The sequence below is a fragment of the Cyprinodon tularosa genome, unplaced genomic scaffold, assembly GCF_016077235.1.
Source record: "Cyprinodon tularosa strain WSP-4 unplaced genomic scaffold, ASM1607723v1 ctg95, whole genome shotgun sequence".
NCBI classification, from domain to species: Eukaryota; Metazoa; Chordata; class Actinopteri; order Cyprinodontiformes; family Cyprinodontidae; genus Cyprinodon; species Cyprinodon tularosa.
In genome coordinates this window covers 1,573,479-1,593,673 of record NW_024039729.1, presented here as the reverse complement: position 1 = coordinate 1,593,673, position 20,195 = coordinate 1,573,479, and the positions used below count along the sequence as shown (strand labels likewise).

The 20,195-nt window shown below is 35.7% G+C and overlaps 1 protein-coding gene and 1 long non-coding RNA gene across 2 annotated transcripts in view; both read left to right on the top strand.

The window, feature by feature from the left end:
* LOC119776664 overlaps window positions 1-8,583 on the top strand; it is a 32,158-nt gene extending 23,575 nt beyond the window's left edge. Inside the window, exon 3 of the long non-coding RNA XR_005279807.1 lies at window positions 7,365-8,583. This is a non-coding gene — a long non-coding RNA (uncharacterized LOC119776664). The remainder of the gene's footprint in view (window positions 1-7,364) is intronic.
* Window positions 8,584-15,183: 6,600 nt separating this feature from the next.
* Window positions 15,184-20,195, top strand: part of LOC119776666 (sodium-coupled neutral amino acid transporter 3-like) — a 55,455-nt gene continuing 50,443 nt past the window's right edge. Inside the window, exon 1 of the mRNA XM_038275221.1 lies at window positions 15,184-15,493. The gene's annotated coding sequence lies outside the window, so the exon portion shown is untranslated. The remainder of the gene's footprint in view (window positions 15,494-20,195) is intronic.

Here is a 20,195-nt window from a genome sequence, read left to right as displayed (position 1 = left end):
AATAGAATGCAACTTAAAACTAGTAAAAGGAGGCTTCAGAATGGAAAAATTAGTTTTTTTTCTTGATTACTTCAAATTTAGTTGGGAAACAAATGCAACTCTGTCCCATCTGTTCATAACAACCTGAGTTGAAGTGCCACATCCCTTCATCTAAATACAGAGAAGATATAAATCCAAAGTTTTGCCGAGTGAAAGGTTAAAGACCGCTAACCAAATAGGAAATTCTGGTGATTGTTAAGACTCAGACACTAATCCTAACATCCACATAAAAGCTACAAATCCATGAAATTATTGGCAGAATAAATGGTTTCTTCTTAAAACAACGGCCATAAAAAATATTTTTTGCATCTATATTCATTGTGTTAGATTAATGTAATTTTAGCCAAAATCTTCTCTAAAAAAAAAAATAAATAAATAAATAAATAAATGAATAAATAAATAAATAATAAATCAGTCTTGAAACAGACTTTATAACACTGGTCTGTGGATGAGTTGGTGGTCGGATTTGAGCCAGGTAGATCCCTCAGGGTCATCTAAAACTTTATATAAAGTAAAGAAATAACTCTTAACTGTAAATACTTTTTAGTTTGTAATGTTTCTGATAAGTTGCACCATATAGGTATTATGTATGTAAATGGTGTTCTTCAGCAACTGAGGTGTGTATTTGCTTATCAATTTGAGGGTTGAGTTGCAGATAGAGGAGCATTAACAGGGGGCATTAATACCTGAACCTCCACTGATTGCTGTACATTAACATGTTTTAAGAATGACTCAGATTTCTAATTAATTAACATCCATGAACATCCTTTCTAAAGTCATTTCAGGTGTGTCTCTTTTCTTGCTAAGAAACCAAGGTCATTGTCTCCTTCAAATTTCTACATATAAGACATAATCAGAGGGTTGTCATACAGGTACGAAAGCATATTGCATTCATCAAAGAAAAAAATCTGATCAGTATCCCATAATTATGAGATCTTATCTCATAATGACGAGATAAGATCACATCATTATGAGATACCGATCTTATTATTATGAGATTCTGATCTCATTATTATTAGATCTTATCTCGTAATTACGAGATAAGATCTAATAATTATGAGATAGTGTGTCATATTTAGGAGATCAGGAAGGACAGTCATCGCATTGCTGAGCTACGCTACATGAAACAAAATAGTTTTTATGAGATATCTCGTAATTATGAGATCTTATCTTGTAATTTTGAGATCAGTAGCTCGTAATTATGAGATTTTATCTCGTAATTATGAGAAAAGATCACATAATTACAAGTTACTGATAATTATGAGATAAGCAGTGTGATTTTTTTTTTCCTTTGGTGAATGCAATACGCTTCCATACACATGCATTATTTCTAAATAATATTGTCAATAGTTATTAATTCACACGTTCTGTAGCTGTGCAGGTTAGTTCTTTTCATGATCTCATTTCTCATTTCATTAGTAAATATGTTACAGCAGCCGTTCAACTGTAAATAAACCAAAGTCAATCAGGGTTGAGGTATGTTAGAAAGAATGATGAGAAATCCTTCCCAGGTCACCTCTCGGTGGATGACAGTCCAGTGTTTTGTCATGGCAGCCTGAAATCTCTGATCTCCCACTTGATTAAAAATGCAAAACAGGATGTGTCGTGCACAACGCCTCACACAGACACCTGTGAACCTGGCTCTGGCTCAGCTTTCCGGAATTTGTGTCAGTTGACTAAGCTGTTTTGCACAATAGTTCAAAACTCAATAATATATAAAAAAAAGTTAAACTAACCTATTTTCTTTTATACTCTAAAGATATAGACATTGCCTGTGTAAAGTTCAGCTTACAAACACTCTCTGTATACTAGTATTCTGAAAGGTGGATCTTAAACAATTACTTAAGAACTGGTTGTTTTATGTGGAACAGATGTTATGCCCTTGCTTTTGGCATTAATCACCATGCAGTCATGGAGCTGCTTAGATGACCCAAAAAGCTGCTGTTGCCTTGCAGTGGTATTCTCTGTATTCTCTGCTTCTAATTCACCTTGTACATTGTAAAACGATAAAGCTGCTCTAAAGGAAATCCTGCATAGTTTTCTTTCATGTTTCAGTTAAAAGATTGTAAATTAACTAGAAAAAAGGAATTCTCATTTATTGCTTGTTTTACTTTTTTTTTTTTTTTTTTGGTACTGTCATCAGTTTTGAAGTTTAACTTTTTTCATAGAAGCCAAAAATAATGAACATTTGTTCTGAATTCCAAAAAAGAAAATTAAAAACAATCCACTGGACTTTGTTTCCAAGTTTGAAGACAAAGAGGTTCTTCAATTCAAAATGTCTGGAGTAGCGTTGGCTTTGAGGTTTGTCAAACTTGAGGTAGTGTTAGACTGAAATAACAACTGAAACAATTGTTGGTAAACTGATACAGAATCAGTTGGTTAGGATTCAATATTCCAAAGAGGACTGTTATGTCTTAAAGTAAATCATGATCATTTTTGCATGCTTGTATCCTGTTAGTCTAGTTTTATAAAGATCCGTAGGACCTTCAGTTCTCTTACATATTCTAATCTTTTTTACATTCTGATTGGATCATTTTTTTGTCATTCCACTTAGCATTTGCTCTTTGTGCTTAGTTGTGCTCCATTATTACCTTAGTTGTTTCCTGGTCTCAGGTTTTCATGTATTTTCTGTGTTATTTTATTTTAAGGCAGCAGCTTTTCTCCAGTGGTTATGGTTCAGGTCTTCCAGTTAATCAGACTCACCTGATCTTTGTTTTTCTAGTCACCCTCCTGTTTTCATCCATCTACCAGATTCTCCTTTTACAGCTATCGTTCCGTGTTTTTGCATGTCTATGATAATATATCTATATACATCAAATTGTTTATTTCATTATGTTTTTTGTCTGTTCTAAAACTGACATAGATGGGTAATTGTTCTGTGGAAACATACAGTTTTGTCCAGGACTTATTATCTAGTTGGGAAAAGCTGACATATTTGAAGGCAATCCTTTAAAATGTATTATTTCAATCATTTTGTTTAATGCATCAGCATGGGAGCAAAAAGACCCACAGCATCAGGCTACCACCACCATTCTTGATAGTTATGAACATAACCTTTGGTTTAAAACTCTTAACTTCTTCCATTTTATGGAAAAGTTTTTTTTCATTAAAACAGCCAGCGTTTCATGTGGGCAAATCACAGTCAAGGTTGAAAATCTTGTTTTTGTACTGGGAGATTTTTGTCTTCCAGTCACTTGTCCATTGGTGGTTCCTAAATTATTCCTGAACATTCTTACAAATTTCCTTTCATGTAAGGCTAACATTTTGTGTCAGCTGGTCAAAGTATGAGCTCATTTGGATGTTTCAGCTCACAATAATCCAAAACATACATCAGAACTGTACTTGAAATGAATAAAAAGGCCAAATTAAGCTCAAATAGTTGTCTTTTCAAAGTCCTGACAAACAGCCTAATTGATATTGAAGACTATATTTTTAAAAGAGGAGTCCATGCAGGTAAATCAGCCAGTTTAAATTAACTCCACAATTTAGCCAAAAAACTTTTTTCGAAGATACAACAATTACAAGAAGTTTTGCAAACTACTTGTGATCTTTACATTGTTGTTTTATTCCTCTCTTGTGGGTGCACTCATTGACCCTTAGAACATACTGTACAATGTTGTTTCTCTGTTACCAAAATGTTTGTGTTTCTTTCCTTCCTCAGGGATCAAAAAGGAAATACATCTAAGACTAAACTCAGAATAAAAACATTTCAAACAGAGGAACATGCACTTTAGGAGAGTCGCTTAAACCTTCAGGCCAGCTGTCCAAACAGAGATCAACTGAATCCAATATGCAAGCAACTTCACATCTGCACATTCATTTAGAAAGGATTTAGATTTATTATTAAACTTTAACATTAATAAAATGAGGTATTCTGCTTTATTATCTGTTATATTAGTATTCTGAATACCTTTCATAATGGTACCCTTAGGAGGATTTCAAGGAATTTGAATTAACAAAGTTTTATAGAAATGACAAAAAAATATGGTAAAATTTTTTTTTTTACTATTATAATTAAGCTGGCACTTATTTGTCCGACATGCAGAGTTAATGGTGATTAGCGTTTTTTTCAATATAGGTCAGACTGTGTCATTGTGTCACATTCTCTTTATTTGCAAAACTACATGTTCTGCAGACTGATGTCTGCACCAAGTAATCTCTTAACTAAGAAGATATGCAAAGACACAATACATATAAGAAAGCATAGAGAGATTGTATAACTGTCATCTAGCAGATTATAGAGTTCGATGTTAGATCTTTTATCTCTTTTATTTGAACTGGTTTGATTTCTGAACGTGTAATTTATGCAACATGTTATCCTATTCTTGTTTGTACATATTCAACATGAACCAACCTAGAAAAGCTTCTACCCTGAAAACCAAGTGGTAAAAGTGGCAGATTATTGATTTTTTTCAGTGGCAGAGAAGTAAAAAGCATGCTCTGATTTTTTTTGTTGTATTATGCCACATTTAGGTTTGTTATGTTTGTCCTTTTTCCTAAAGTTCTGTGGCAGAAGAGGACTTTATTTTACAGTAGATAAACAGGAAAGGTGCAGAGAAAGAAAAAGGAAAGACATGCATTAAAGGGTCTCAAGGTCAGGACTTGAACCTTGGACCACCGCATTAGGGACTAAGTTCTGCATATATTCAGAATCAGAATCGGGTTTATTGCCATTGTTAGTGAAGGAGTTCACAAACTAGGAATTTTTTGTGGTACAATCGTGCAACATGAAACATATAATATGGAATAGGTAAATAAAATTATAAAAATATCGAAAACACTGTGGGTATAAGGCATGCAATAAAATAGACTAATATATATACACTTAAGATAAAAATATGGATATAAAATATAAAAAGTATAATAGCATCTTACAAGGAGTGCAAATAGAGCAGTGTGCAAATAGAGCAGTGTAAATGACATGTGCAGGTTATAGAGTCTGACATATAGTTAGGTGTTCATGAGTCTTATGGCAGAGGGGAAGAAGCTGTTTTTATGGCAGGAGGTTCTGGTCCGTGTGGACGGTCATGCATGGTACCTCCACTCTATGCACAGGACTGTTTTTTAGGATTTTCTAGTTTAGATATCTTGTTGTGGTGTTTATAGTCTATCTGCTGAAGAACGTTTAATAACTCTTTGGATGATAACAAACATGTTTGGATATTTATTTTGTTCAAGGTGCTAGAATGGGTTTTTAAAAAGTAATTATATCCCATAATTCACACACAGAAACTTGTTTCATCCTTTTCTCTCATTTTTTTTCCCTCTATTTAATGGATCCAATAAAAGTTTGTCTAACAAAACTCCAGTTCTGTCTTCTGTCTGATATTTTATTAGCATGCCCCTCAAGCTGTGTTTAAATCACGCCTATTCTTGGGGTGCATGGCCTACAAACCTGGTAGAGCTGCAATAAATACCTTTATAAAAAAAAAAAAAAAAAGATAAAACCAAGTGCATTCTAGATGCACTAGAAACTCTGTGAGGGAATAAATTAAAAATTTTAATTTGGTATTGGACTCTCTACTTTACAAGCAAACATCTTATTATGAATGATTCAGATGCAATTCTGATATTAAAGCATCTTAATAGAAATCTCTCTAATAGATTTGTATGTCAGCATTTAATTTAAGCCCTAATGCAATGCACTTCACAGACAGCAGCAAGAATACATTTGCTAATAAAGTACCAGATTTTTGCACACTGCTTGCAGAATTTTCAAATAGGAGACATGCTGATATTATCATGTATACAGTAGTAGTGCAGTATGTTATTGCAAGGTAGTATCTACATTTGAATGATGAAAGTAGATGCACATCCTCAAATTAGGAATGCTGGATTACAGGATCAAAGTCATTAAACCTAGAAGCATTTTTAAAAGCAAATCAAATGTAAAAACATACTTAAAAAAAAAAACATACCAAAGGCTTAAGTGTTCTAGCCTGAACCCTTTTACACAATAACCTTCTTCTTAGTTTTGGGCCCTGATGTTTCATATCCTCCCTGGAACAGCCGGACTGCTCCTTGAGGGAATTCCTCCCGCAGAGGGGAGTAATGTTCAGAGTTTTTTTGTCTTTGTCCTGCATGTGTTGGTGTCTGCTACAGTAAAGCCTCTTTGATGGTAAAAGAGGACGGCGGGCAGGTGGCCCAAGTATGTGTTTGTATCTGTAGGAAAGTGGACATGTTGTGAACTCTTTCTCTACAAACTTTCTGAAATGACTGAAGTCTGGACAGAATAACAAACAGCGACTCTATTATATGGCAGATGTCTCCTCTTGATAGACGCTACTGTAACTCTTTGATTGTTCAAGCTGACTGAGTCATTATGTAACATTTACACCAACTGTAAAGGTTTATTCCCATGATGCTGTATAAGTAAAACTGACTGAAATGAGTCTTAGATTCATCTAAGGTGCAAAATACGACTGAATTCTCCAATAAAGTCCATCAAAAAATGCATTTAATTGAAGAAATCAAAATATTTTATTCAAATGAGGAACAGATCCATTACGGGCGATATAACCTTAAATGAAAACTTCTTAACTTTTGCAATCAGTTTTAGACTGCACAAGGTTACATATTACTTCATGCATTATCTTTCTAAACTTTGTAAATGTAATAAAACAATGCTGAAAATATGTTGAAATTATTTTTTTCTGTATACAGTATCTTCTTGGTCACATTCTTAAATTTCTGCTTCAATCCTTTCTCTTTTCTGCTTCAATATGCATGGAAAAACTCCCTGTTTGTGTACCAGTTAACTTCGCAGTTAGTCTGAATGTGTTATTTTTTAACATGTATGATTCATTTCTGAGGATAGCAGAAAGTCATTAAATAAACAAGGTGCTCTAGGCAATTGCATCTTTATGATCAAATTTTCTGGTCTGATTCTGCCAATGGAGGAAGTGGCTTAGCTATTTTTCCTAAAATACACTAATTGCATTTCTTATAATGATAAAAAAAAAAATCTTAAAATCTTAATCTTATTCTGGAATTTCAACTGACCCATTATCATTACCTGTAACTCGTAAAAAGAGGCTTATGTTCTTGTGCAGAACTTACGTGTTAAGAATTGTCTTTTTTAGACAAAAAAAAAAGAAAATGTCCATGAATTGTTATAGTCTTTGGGTTTTGCTGTTTCTGGTGTGAGGGAGGTCATCACTGCTTGTGGCTGTGCAAACCTGCTGCACACCTGAGAACATTTGTCAATGATGATGATTACTTCTGATGGTATTCCAGCAAAATACCTAAACCAGGAATATACAGTATGTCTTGTTAACAGTTGTCTTGCTGTGAATCTCTTTTAATGAGGGCTGCTACTTTTCCAGAGAACCAGTGAACCTCAGTTCGTCTCTGATCTTCATGGAAAAGGTCTTACCTGTGTGCAGCCGTTCTCCGTCTTCATCACCTGCCTGCCCGTTCTCGGAAACATCTCTTGCAAGTACCAACGCTCTTGGATCTCACTCACTTTCTCATGGACCTTTGCGGTACAGTCTGCGAAGCCTGCTGAATCAAACCCCTACAGATCTATGCTACCTCCCCTTCATCTCTCTAGTAGGGAAATCAATCAATCATTAGTTGTCATCAACCAACTCCTTCCTTATCAGTCTGCTTTCTCCCCTCAGATCAATAAGAAAGTTCAACAGATTTCCTGCAGTTCTGTTTCCAGATTCTTTTTGCTGTTGAAAAACAAAGAAAAAAAAACTTTAAATAGAGTTGTTCTTCTAAACGTGTGATTCTGCATGTGGACAAAAAACAAAGTACAAACCAAATTGACATAAAATTGTTTTTTTTTTTACTATTTTGAGTTCATTTTATTTTATTATTATTTTATTTTATCCTTGAAATCAAAAAGTTTCCCTCTTCCAATGGCTGAAAGGACAAAATATGCATATTTTTAAGTAGTATATTTGCAGTAATCTTAGAACTGGTGTGAAATGATCAATTTTTTTGGTGTTGGTTTGGACTCTGGCAGCATCATTAATTACTTCTGTTTACTCTGCAGGTATGTAGACTAAAATGAAACCATGGATAATTTTTCTGCATCTTTTTGAAACCCTTCAGTTTGCCATTTTTCTAGATATTAAAGTGATTTAGTAAATGTACTGCTAAATAATGAATGCATGGGTTAGCAATTTCTTTTTACGTGTTATGGTCCATATTTTACTTGTATTAGACTAACTTGAAATGTACTAATGGATTTTACCATGTTATTTAACAAATACACGCTAAATGATACCTGAAGCTGCAGCACAGTTTAAATTATGGCCAAAATCTACCCTTCATAAGTGTAAATTATAGTTCCACTTAACCTCAAGGACAAATAACAAACTTCCTCTGCCCCTCTGAGAAGATTCACTGAAACCAGTTTTCAGGTAATTACATAACCACATCATTTCCATGGTGCTGCTATTTATTGCTCATCCATGGATGGACCATATCGCAGTGATAATCACTTGGTGACTGCCATCCACTCCCTGTATGATGAATGCCAGCAGATTGACCTTAATTGACTGAGCGCATTGTCATCCAGCAGCATTCAACAAAATCTACTGAAAGGGTTTAGTGGTCTGTTGCAGGATCTTTTCTTCCTGTTGCTCCCAATTATCCATGGTGGGGGCCTCGGCTCTGTGTGGAGGATCAACAGAGGCACACAAATCAAGCTGTAGACTTGTGAGAGAAGCGCCTCGGAATCTAATATATGTCCCAAACATTCAATATGACTGATTTTTTTCTTATGCTGGAGAAGAATTACCATCAAACGTTCATAATCTACTTCAGAAAATACTTGGGTTAAGCTTTTTCACTGTTACATACTTGCTTGACCTCTGTGAGGTCACCATTGTTTAGAATCCAAAGCTTTTCAGAGGGTTGCTCTACTTTTTGCAGAATGTGGCACAGTGTGTGACCTTTGTTCAAAATAGTCTTGATGCTCTTTACTGATACTTTTACCCAAAAACAGATCTCTTGAAAAATCATGCTATTATTAAAATACACAGGTCAATTAACAATTCTCAAAGATCACAATTTTATATTTCTCACTTTCTTTTCTAGCCTAAATAATAGCCACAAAAAAGACTACTTGAATTGTTAGAACCACTAAAATACTCAGGGATCCTTATGTGTGATAATCATTTGAATTAGCATGAATTGCATTTTGAAAATACACTTAAAGGATAAAACTGAAACTTGCATGTGAGGATTAAAGGCTTTTAGAGTGGTTCTTTTATGTTCCAGTGTTCTGGTATTAACACACAGTAGTACAAAGCTTGAGTTAATTATGGAAATGTAAATACCGAAAGGAACATTGTTTTGAACCAAAAAGAGCTTTCATGATGAAAAGGTAAAAGTGAGTATTGTTTTTGCCAAGGAAAGGACACACCCAGACTCCTTTTATAGAAGACAACAATGGTTGCAGACATAAACTAACAGAAAGGCCCAGGTTCTGAAACCATCCTACTATGATTGGTTAAATTACAAAAGAATTAATAAATTGCAAACCCTTTTAGAAATAAAAAAACTGATTAAACATTTATTTTTTTGCCAACTAGTGACCTGTCCAGAGTATCCCCCCTTTGAACCCACTGCCCACTAGACATGGACACCAGATCCCCCTTGACCCCTCATGAAAAAACTGGTTTAAACAATGGATGGATGGATGTTTTCTTTTTGGAAATGAGTCTCAGGCATAGACCTGCACGGTTCTGGTTTTTCAAAACTGTATCCGCTCGCACCCGTAGAGTTCAGAACCAAAACCCAACCCATTACCCACAATTATCCCCATTTAAAACTGACCGGGACCACACAGACCCTTAATTAATAAAGCGCGACTCGACCCGTGATCACAAAGTTCACACACAGCCATTTATAATAACAGAGCCAGTAAAGATCATTTGGCAGGTTTTTTTTTCCAGTTGATAGGGAGCAGGTTAGATTTAGTATTGTACACATTCAAATCAGTTTATCTATAAAGCGCCAATTCACAAAGCATGTAATCTCAAGGCACTTTACTATTCATCCAGATCATACAGTCAATTTGATTCAAAGTTTTCTATCTAAGGAAAACCAGTTAAGCATGCTTGTAGCGACAGTGGAGAGGAAAAACTCCCTTCTTGCAGGAAGAAACCTCCAACAGAACCAGGCTCAGTGTGAGCGGCCATCTGCAGAGGCCATCTGGGGTTCAAAGAGATGCAGAAAGAAGCAGAGATACAAAAGGTAACTGTCAACCAGCTCGACAGACGGCCCCGTCCAGGAAGCAAACAGCCAGGCAAAAAAGTTTAGAGCCAGCTCCTATGTCAGGGGATGAAGAAACACATCCAGCCAGTCACAGTCAGAGAAACAGGACTACACTGACAAACAGGCAGAGCTCGAATATCTATAAACAAAGGTGTTGATGGCAGCAGCACAGCTGATATTTCTCTCCAGAATGGTGTCACAGCCAAACAGGAATAGACCAGATGAAGCCACTATGAGAAAAAGCAGAGAGTTAGAGATTGAACTAACACATTCTGCAGATGAATGTTGAAAAGGGGGTCCCTATGTCCTCCAGTAGTCTAAGCCTATAGCAGCATAAGTATAGAGATAGCTCAGGATAACCTGAGCAACTCTGACTTAAAGCTTTATTAAAAAGGAATTTTTTTATCCTAACCTTAAAAGTAGACAACGTGTCTGCCTCACTGACTAAAACTGCTAGTTGGTTCAGCAGGATTGGAGCCTGATAATACTTTTAGAAATTCTAGGAACCACTAGTAAACCTGCAGATTTAGAGTGAAGTACCCTGATAGGGACATAAGCTACAATCAAATCTCTGATGTAAGGTGGAGCTTGGCCATTTAAGGCTTTATATGTGAGGATTTTAAATTCTATTCTGGATTTAACAGCAAGCCAATGAATATAACCTAGGATAGGAGATATACTATATCATCTCTCTTTTTAATTTTCATCAGAACTCTGGCTGCAGCATTTTGGATCAGCTGATACTTTTAACTAAAGTTTTTTGGACTTCCACATAGTAGTATTTTAATGTTTTATTTAGGCCTTGATTTTATTTAAACTGTATTTGATTTATAGCAACCTGCACTAATCAAACCTCAGTTGAATAATTCAGTTGAATCAAGTGAAAAAAAATCAAGAAAATTTCTCAAAATATATATTATTCAGGCACAACTGCCAAATGTAAAGCACAGTTTGGGTTTCCAATGCCTATACTGTACCTGAAAAAAATAAAATAAAATAAATGAAGATCATTACTTTTCTTATATATATATTTTTAAAAAGTATGTAATACTACCAAATATTGTATTAAGATCTTGGGCACAGAAGCAGAGTCTCCCTCACGGTTACATTAATCCAAAAATAAACACTTGTTTTAGTTTTAATAGGATTTATTGTACAGTACACAACTGAGCTTCAAATTTTTATTGAAAAGGCTAATAAATGGAAGACCAACAAATGATCTGGACAAGCTGACAGTGAAGTTGAGGGCTGATAAGGAATAATTAGTCAAATCAGCTCTTCCTACTTGATGTTGAATGTTAAAGTAATTTCACTATAACATAACAAAGAAGATCTTGATTGTCACAGCTACTGCTAAAAATCAGGCACTGAAAAAGAATCTTGTTTTAAGTATAAGTTTTAATATTGTCTGTTTGTTGAGTGAGAAGAACGGGCAGCAGTCATTAAGAAAAAGGAGCAGGAGATGGAGGAAAACAGAAAAAATAACCAACCTGCTAAGGCTCATTAATCTGAGCTGAGGCTGATAGTGCGCATGCGGTCAAAACGATAGCTAACTGAATAAGCACATAGAATGGCCTCATGTAAACATATCAGCAGACTGATTGATGATTAGGAGGATCATTATTTTGATGATCGAAATATCATCCTCTATACCTTTAAGGTTAGAAATTTAGTGCTGAACTTAAAAGTTTTGTAAATTGCTGTTTCAACAGAATCACCTGCACCACAATTAGTTGTGTCACCAACAAACTCTACTAAAAATGTGACTAAAGCATAAAGTTACATTTAGTTTACCTCTGCTTTAATTAATTAGTTGTTGTAAAACCTTTAATGAGCAATCTAGTGATTTGAGTCAGAGTTCAATTGTATCCTAATATCTAAGTATGATACCTTTGGGATATTTTTAACAGTTATATCGAATTTTGATTGATAGCTTGACTCAAGTCACAGATGTGAAGACATGAGACTTGACCTGGTTGGGTTAGAGCAGACTTCTGACATGACTTTGACTGGAACAAGTTTATTTGAAATGAATAGATGCTTATATTAAAGTTAAAAGTACATCCAAAATAAAAGAATAGAATATTAATCTGCATCATTTGTTAAATGAATGATTAAGAGATAGCTTATTATGGTTTGTTAATTACATTAAGTTAAATCCAAAGAACTTGGACCTGACTTGGAACATGTTAGTCTTGATTTTCGAGTTGGCTATAAAAAGATAAGAGTTACTTTTGACTTGGAAAGTAATAACTTGATCCCACACTTGGAAAATGTATTAGGTACACATTTTTTTCTTTTACTTGGATGGACTCCTTTATGCAATTACAACTTTTCATAGTTCTTCGATATTGAGCAAGCTGCTCTAAACGTTCCTCAGAGAATTCGGTCCATTTTGAAGATAATCTCTCATTCCATCACATCCTGAAGGCGATCTGTGAAAATAGGATCTGGTGAATGTGGAGAGAATTGGAACACATTGAAACCATTGTAAGTTTGAAATGATTATGCTATGTGATGTGGTGCATTAGCCAGTTGGATGCAGTCATTAAGGCGCATCATTGTCATAAAGGGATAAATATGGTTTACAACAAAAACACACATAGGTCCTTATCTCTAAGTTACAACTCTCTGTGTTTAAATTAACTATTTCTCAACATTAACATCACCACAAACCTGAATCACTAGACACAAGGCAACATGAATTTAACTTTTGATGTTGTTTATGCCAAATTCTCCCCGTATTTGAAGGTTGCAGAATAATGTTTTCACAACATCTTTTCAATATAGCATTTTCCAATTTTGGTAATCTATGTGAACTTTAGTCCTGATTTCCTGTTCATAGTTTACAGGAGTGGTCCCCAGCAGGGAAGTGGATTACTGTGGTAAATCTGTTTTGTTCCATATCTAGACATGGTATTCTGCATACTTTGGTTGAAATAAGTGCTTAGCTGATCTACTACTGCCTTTCTACCATCTCCAACCAGCCTTTCCTCATCTCACCTCAGACATCAATAGAGGCATTACAATGCCATCAACCAGTGAGAGGGGCATATGGTACTTAGGCCCTCAGTGGGCACCCCTCAACTTAATCTACTTTTTATCCCTTGATATCCAAATATGTGTATATGTACACATTTGGATGTCAATTTGCAACAATTGGTGTCAAACTTTCACATTTTGATAATAACACCAATAGTCTTCAAATATGAAATGTAACAAGCTCAGGTACAACTGAGGGGGAGATTGTTGTTAGGGTGAATACAGAGCTCAACTAAGCAAGAAGTCCACTTAAAACAACCACAATCCTCTGCAAACACAGCTGCGCAATATTTACATCATCAGTAGCCATTCAATATGCATATTTTTACCAGATAAAATAGTGCATAAAATGTATCACACTAACCAGTTTTATTTATAAACAAAATCCATCCTTCTGTCTTTGTGCAGGAAGTCTAAGTATCTCCACCTGGCTTTAAACATTTTGCTCTCACTGACCAATCAGAGGACAGAAGATGCTGATGTAGGGGTGGGCCTGCTGGTCCTGTGGGGCAAAACTGAAATCTGACTGGTTGAAGAAAACGTTCCTCACTAATATTGTTAAGGTAACGCTGATTTTCAAGGCACTGGGCTGATATGATTGATGTAGCAACGCACTAAGGCTGAAATCTGATTGGAAAACATAAAGCAACTACAGCCAAGAGAAACCCGACAAAAACTGAGAGAACAGATAGCTTGGAATAAATTAATAAAGTGGGAAAGAAGAAAATTAAAATTTAGATAATGAAAGCAGGCTAATGTTTCTGATTTATTTTAGGCCAGCAGTGAAGGCCTTGAAGACCCTCACAACCCACCACTGTGTAGTACACAATCTGCCTTTTTCAGGCCATTCTTTGTAAATCAGGGAGACGGATGTGTAGGAAAAATCTCAATAAATTGACAGTTGCCAATATGCTCAGACTGGCAACTCACTGGCAACAGCTACAATAAAAGCCCTTTCTTCACCATTCTGAACCTTTAACAAGTGGTCTTCATGCTGTCTAGACAACAGGCAGCCAACTGTTGTCCTCAAGAGCCTGGGCTGTGCATGGCCCTGCTCTAACACAATTAAAGCCACCAAGTCCTGAAGAGACAAGAAGATATATGAGATATAAAATATAAGAGCTCTTAAGGACTAGATGGTCACTCCAAATACATTTGGAGTAGTTTTGCCTCTATGTGATTGGCTGAATCTTAATTTGTGTTAACCTCGATTCTAATGGGTCAAATAAATATATGTTATTGTGATTATTATCATTATTTTTAATGATACATATAATGTATTTTTTTAATCATAAAATAAAGGAAACAGATTTTCACTTAGACCTCAGGTTGATTAAATAGCCCTCAAATAAAGTGTTTAGGTTTGTGAGGAAGCTTTTTTCTAATTAGACATTAAAAAGCCGACACAGGAAAGCACCTGGTCTAATTTCACTAAAGGTTTTAATGTCCTCCTCGGCGAACCTGAGCTGGGGGGGAAACAAACTGATCCCTGGAGCAGTGTTACATCAAAACGCGCATCCCGCTGATGACCTAAAAATGAGAGAGAGCCCTGTCTCTCCTGTGTGCGTAAGCGACAGCGGTGGCACATGGCCCAGTCAAATGTTTACGTTACCAAATGCGTGTGAGAATGGAGACACATCAGTTTTAATAAAATAAGGGTACAATATCTGCCGGTTCTTAAAGGGATACCTTCTAATCTTTAAATGAATGGTGTCTCATCGTTAATATTTCGCTATTATTCTTTTATTACCCGTCATTACGCGACTATAAATGCGCAAGACCCTAATGTCAACAATAATGGGAACAGACGGCAGAATTCCTCTGAAAAATATTGCGCGATTTCAAGCTTCGTGATGGAACAGTCCGTTCCAAAACGATTACAAAGGCGCGTGCCAAGTTCTCCTGCGCGCGCCGACAGACACTCAGAGACTCCCAGCATCGTCAGCTGTGCGCGCGGTAGGCGGACCCACAGCAACGTCCACATGCCACTTCGGAGGAGATTACTAGGATAATTTACCGGGGAAACACATGATAGTGAAGCTGTGGGGAGGAAAGGCGCTCGGACGTGTCGCTGGACAGAAAAGGCGAGACAAGAAGGTCGAGACAGAGCCGGGCTGCGAGGGGAGGCGAGAAGCTTTGTGGAGATATTCGGAGTTGGAGTAGAGCTGCTACTTCCCCGGTAAGAGAGCCAAAATTGTTAACCTTGATTTGTACTATAAGAATTGTCGCCTTTTTTTTTATTATAATCAATGTATCCTACAGCAAAAAAAAAAAAAAAAAAAAAAAAAAAAAAAAAAAAAAAAAGTATTATTAAAGACATAATACATATTCACCAGCCTCCATTCAAGGCTTACCAGGTGCCAAAGTAAAAGTCATCCCACGTCACAGAGCTCTTTGAATTACATTATGAAAATGAATCTTTTAAACACACGTTTTAATATCCATTAACAAAAAAATTGTGAGGAGCTCCTATAAGCTCCTGTATATTTTAAGATGATGTGATTTTTCATCATTAGGTTGCACATCATTATTCATTCGGAGGAAAAGTTTGCACAGTATTTAACATTTATTCTCTGATTAAAATATCAAAAGTGCAGTGTGCATTTAAAGTGATACCCTTCAATTTAATGTATCCCCACTAATTTTCTTCAAAGGTCATCCAACTTGTAGGTCCAACTCTGGTAATGCTAGCATTAACTCAGCAGTTCTTTAGAGGTTTATTTGAAAACAAAACAGCAACATGAAGTCCAAGAGAGAAAACAAGAAATCAGGATAAGGTTGTTGAGAAATTTAAAACAGGGTTAGGTCAGGTTACGCAAAATATATCCCATACTCTGAACAACACTGTTCAGATAATAATTTGTAAATAGAAAAACGGCTGTACAATAGCCAAGATACCAATAAAAGGTTGTTCATCTATCCACCTATGTTGCTTATATGCTATGAAGTTTTTTTCTCTCAGCTTGAGCCCTTTAGCAAATTTAAGGCAGCATTTAAGTCAGATGTACAAGGTTGAGACCAAGACTTGTAGCTTAAATGAATTAAAAACTGATTTTGCAAAGTTTTGATCTGCAGCTGCCTCCCAAAATATCTTTCCTTCAAGTTGTGTAAAAAAAAAAAATCCCTTTATTGTCCCACAATGGGGAAATTCATTCTCTGCATTTATCCCATCCCCATGGGGAGCAGTGGGCTGCCATTGTGCGGCACCCAGGGAGCAGCGTGGGGTTAAGGGTTTTGCTGTGGGAATCAAACCAGGTACTTGCAACCGTCACAGAGCCCAAGTGCGTTGCTCTAACCCACTAGGCCAACACTCCCCAGCCAAAATTTCATGACATAATGTCATGATATTTTGGTCTGTCACATAAAATCTCTATTAAAAAAGTGAAATCTAGCTGGTGAAGCCATCTTTTGTATGATAATTTTGGTTACTTAGTATTGTAAAATGATTAATATATTAGTATTATGCTTTTTTTTTTTTTTGCAGCAGCGGACATAACATTGCTTATTTCTGATTGGATACTTGAACTGATATTAGAAAAATCTTCTAATGATCAGATCAGAAGCCACTGGACCTTGGAGAAACACAGTCTTTTGACCTGAACTGCATTTTAGTTTAGCTTTTTAGAAAAGGCTAGAGACAAATTAATTTTGTAAGCTAACCTTTGTTTTTTACATGCACGCGTTGAGTGCAATGGACCTTAAGATCCAAAAGCTAGTGAGTCAAACCTCCTGTACTCACACTAGCAATGTGATGTAATCTAAAAGAAAAAAAGATATATGATTAGTTTTTCATGCCTTTAAATTGGAGCCAAAGTGATGGCAAATGTTGGTGTGGACAGATCTGGAGACTCTCTGTCCATAGAAACCTGCTTAAACATGTGGCCAAGAATAATGTAAAAACATGCCCAGTACTTTATGTGTAGCTATCTGATTAATACCAGTCACCATGCTAGGTATAATAAAAGAAAGAAAAAGGAAATTAAGTATTAGAGTGCTTATATCATACAAAATCAATGTTTTTGAGCTTTGAGATCTGTTATTTATAACTAAAAGTTATGCCCAAAGTGGTATTTTACTGGATTCCTGCATGTCGTCCTCCTTCCCTGTGCGGTAAAAAAGCGCTGCCACGGCAGATCTGCATATAACTCTCGTGTCCTACCCCTCCATGAAGCCCCTACCTTGAATGTGGCGTGCCTTAACAGTAAATGCCCACTTTCTCTGATCTATAAGCAGTAATGTGTAGCAGAGCGTGGTTGTGTTTGCCCGAAGTTGAGGCCAGCGCTCTCTTTTAGCAGCTGATCTTAACAGTTGCAGCAACTGCTCTTTTTAGCTATTGTCTAAGTGGTGAGAAGTGTGTTTTTTTTTTTTTTTTTGGCTGGAAGAGGTCATAGACTATGTTCAGTCTTCCTAAGAAATGACCCTAATTGGCAAAGGTGGTGTGATAATGTGTTGCAGCGGTTTGAAGGCAAGGTCATAAACTTGGGCAACACCCACATGGGAAGAGTTAGCGTTGCAGTAAAGGCAGGAGTATTTCTTTCAGATCGAAGGAAATCAACTATTTGATGACAAGTGAATGCTCTGTTGTACTGAAGGAATTTTTTTTTTAATTTACGTACTTCAGAAGGCTTAAAAATCATGATGCAAGACCTTAAGATAATGCAAATGTGATATGTTTTAAAATTTGGTAACATTGGTCTTGCTCTTCTTTAATAAATCCACAACAACCCTTAAGCTTTAACATCTTAGCCACTAAGATCTAGGTTTCACATGAGCAGATAGAACAGTGAAAGTCCATTCAAATGCAAATATAGCAGCTAGCATGTAAAATTGGGGCCTCTGAGATGTTTTATTTATTAAAAAAGGTCAAAAAGGAAATTCTGTTTTTATTTGATTCCTATTGAAGACTATAGTTAAATATGCTGAGCTTAGAACTGCCTTGATATGTAAAATAACAGTAGGCCTATTTTAGATATATTTTAGAAACCACTAATTATCACTGTTAAATAAGCTTTTGCAATTAATCGTTATTAAAAAAAATAGGTATCGTTTCACAGCCCTAATTCAAGCATTTCATTTTATTACAGGAACGATCATGCAGTCAACTTCGATTATAATCAACTGGATTAATTTATGGTGGACTTTTCTAAAATACTCATACGGTCCAAATTATATAGTGTAAGATATTATTTAATGTCTCTAAGTAAGTTGCAAGTAAGCTAAACTCTGTAGCTCTGAACAAAGGCACCATGATTCTGGCATTATGATTAACTGCTGCTCTTGTCAGTTTAATTTTTATTTTTTATTTTAATTTCCCCATTTGAAGCATTTATTTTAACCATGGTTTAGTCTGGGGATTTTCAAAGGTAATTTCTAAAATCCAATGTTTGTCTGCTTTATACACAGTTTATTTATTTTTGTTTATCGCTTGTTTGTGATCTCTTTCCAATGGGGACACACAGTTGTGTATATGTATATGTTGTGGAGGTGCTGGTTCAAGTTGAAGTAGAAGAATCTGGAGGCAGGAGCCTTTTTGCAAGTTTTCATCTTCTCTGTGCAATGCACAGGTATGTCTGGGAGCAAAGCAGACTTTCAGCATAAGGCTTCTACAGTTGTTAAGTTGTTAAGAGTTTTCTGAAGGTAGACATACTCATCCTGACTGCTTCAAGCACACTTCCTTTTAGTGTGTCAAGAAAACTTTCTCTGACTGTAAAACTTTTCTTCTAAAGGCATTTGGCTCGACTATGTGGGCATTTGCACATAACTGTGCATAGTGGCGAGTGACACTGGTTTCTAATGTGTATTTTATCAAGGGTATGCACATGAAAATCATCGTCCTGTAAAATTAAGGGAAAGATGCATACAGCAAGTTGCCTGCTTACTGTTATCAACATGTCCCAGGGCAGGTGCATAGAGCAAAATATTAATGAATTTGTCACCTACCTGATCATTCAGGTAAATCATAATTTTTTCCACAAATCCAAAAGTCTCTGCTGTTCTCAAGCGGCAGTGATTATGATATTTGGTGAGTGAAGGTTCATTAGTCTGATTCATATCCTTTTTTTCCTGTTCTATTTAGATTTTGTTGAAACGTATTAGAATCAAAAAAGGTTTATTGTGACACAATCTTGCAGAGAGTGCTTTTTCACCATTGAAACCTCTGCCTTAACTTCAGTTAATAACAGAAACAAAATAAGAAGATAAATAAATATATTTTTGGCTATGCAAACTTTCAAGTCAGAGGTTATTAACATGGAAAGAAAATTGGGGGTAGAACCAGAAAGTATTTTAACAACAAATCATTAACGACCTTTAAAGTACTAAGTAGTAACTTTTTTTTTTTGCAACCTTATTAGAACAGATAAAAACACAGTTTATCTCTAGTTTTGGTGCGATTTAATAAAAGCTTCTCCACATTCAGCTGATGCCCTAGTTGTGTTCATATCTGGAACAGTTAAAAAAAGGCATGCAATTCTTTTTACAATGCTTGTATTTTTCTTAAGGACTAGTTATAATTTCCAGCCATGATTATGCTTGAACTTGAAATAGTTTAGTTATAAACCTTTGTCTGTTATCATACTTTGGTTTTCATTGTTTAAATAATCACATTTTTAAATGTAACCTTAAATAGTGTTGAACTATTTGTCTTACTACATTTGGTTGTTTGGGTTGATCATTTCTGATAACATAGTTTTTTTTTTCTTGTTTTTTTTTTTAATGGGCACAATTAATAAACTGCATTTATAAAAAGGTTTGTCCTGCAACCAGCGGTCCACTGGTTTTAACCCCAGCTCCCTTTGTCTGAGTCATTGTGATGCTTCACCCACATTGCCTACTGATGGTGGTCAGAGGCCTGTTGTTGCCTGTGGACATCAGCCTCGCTT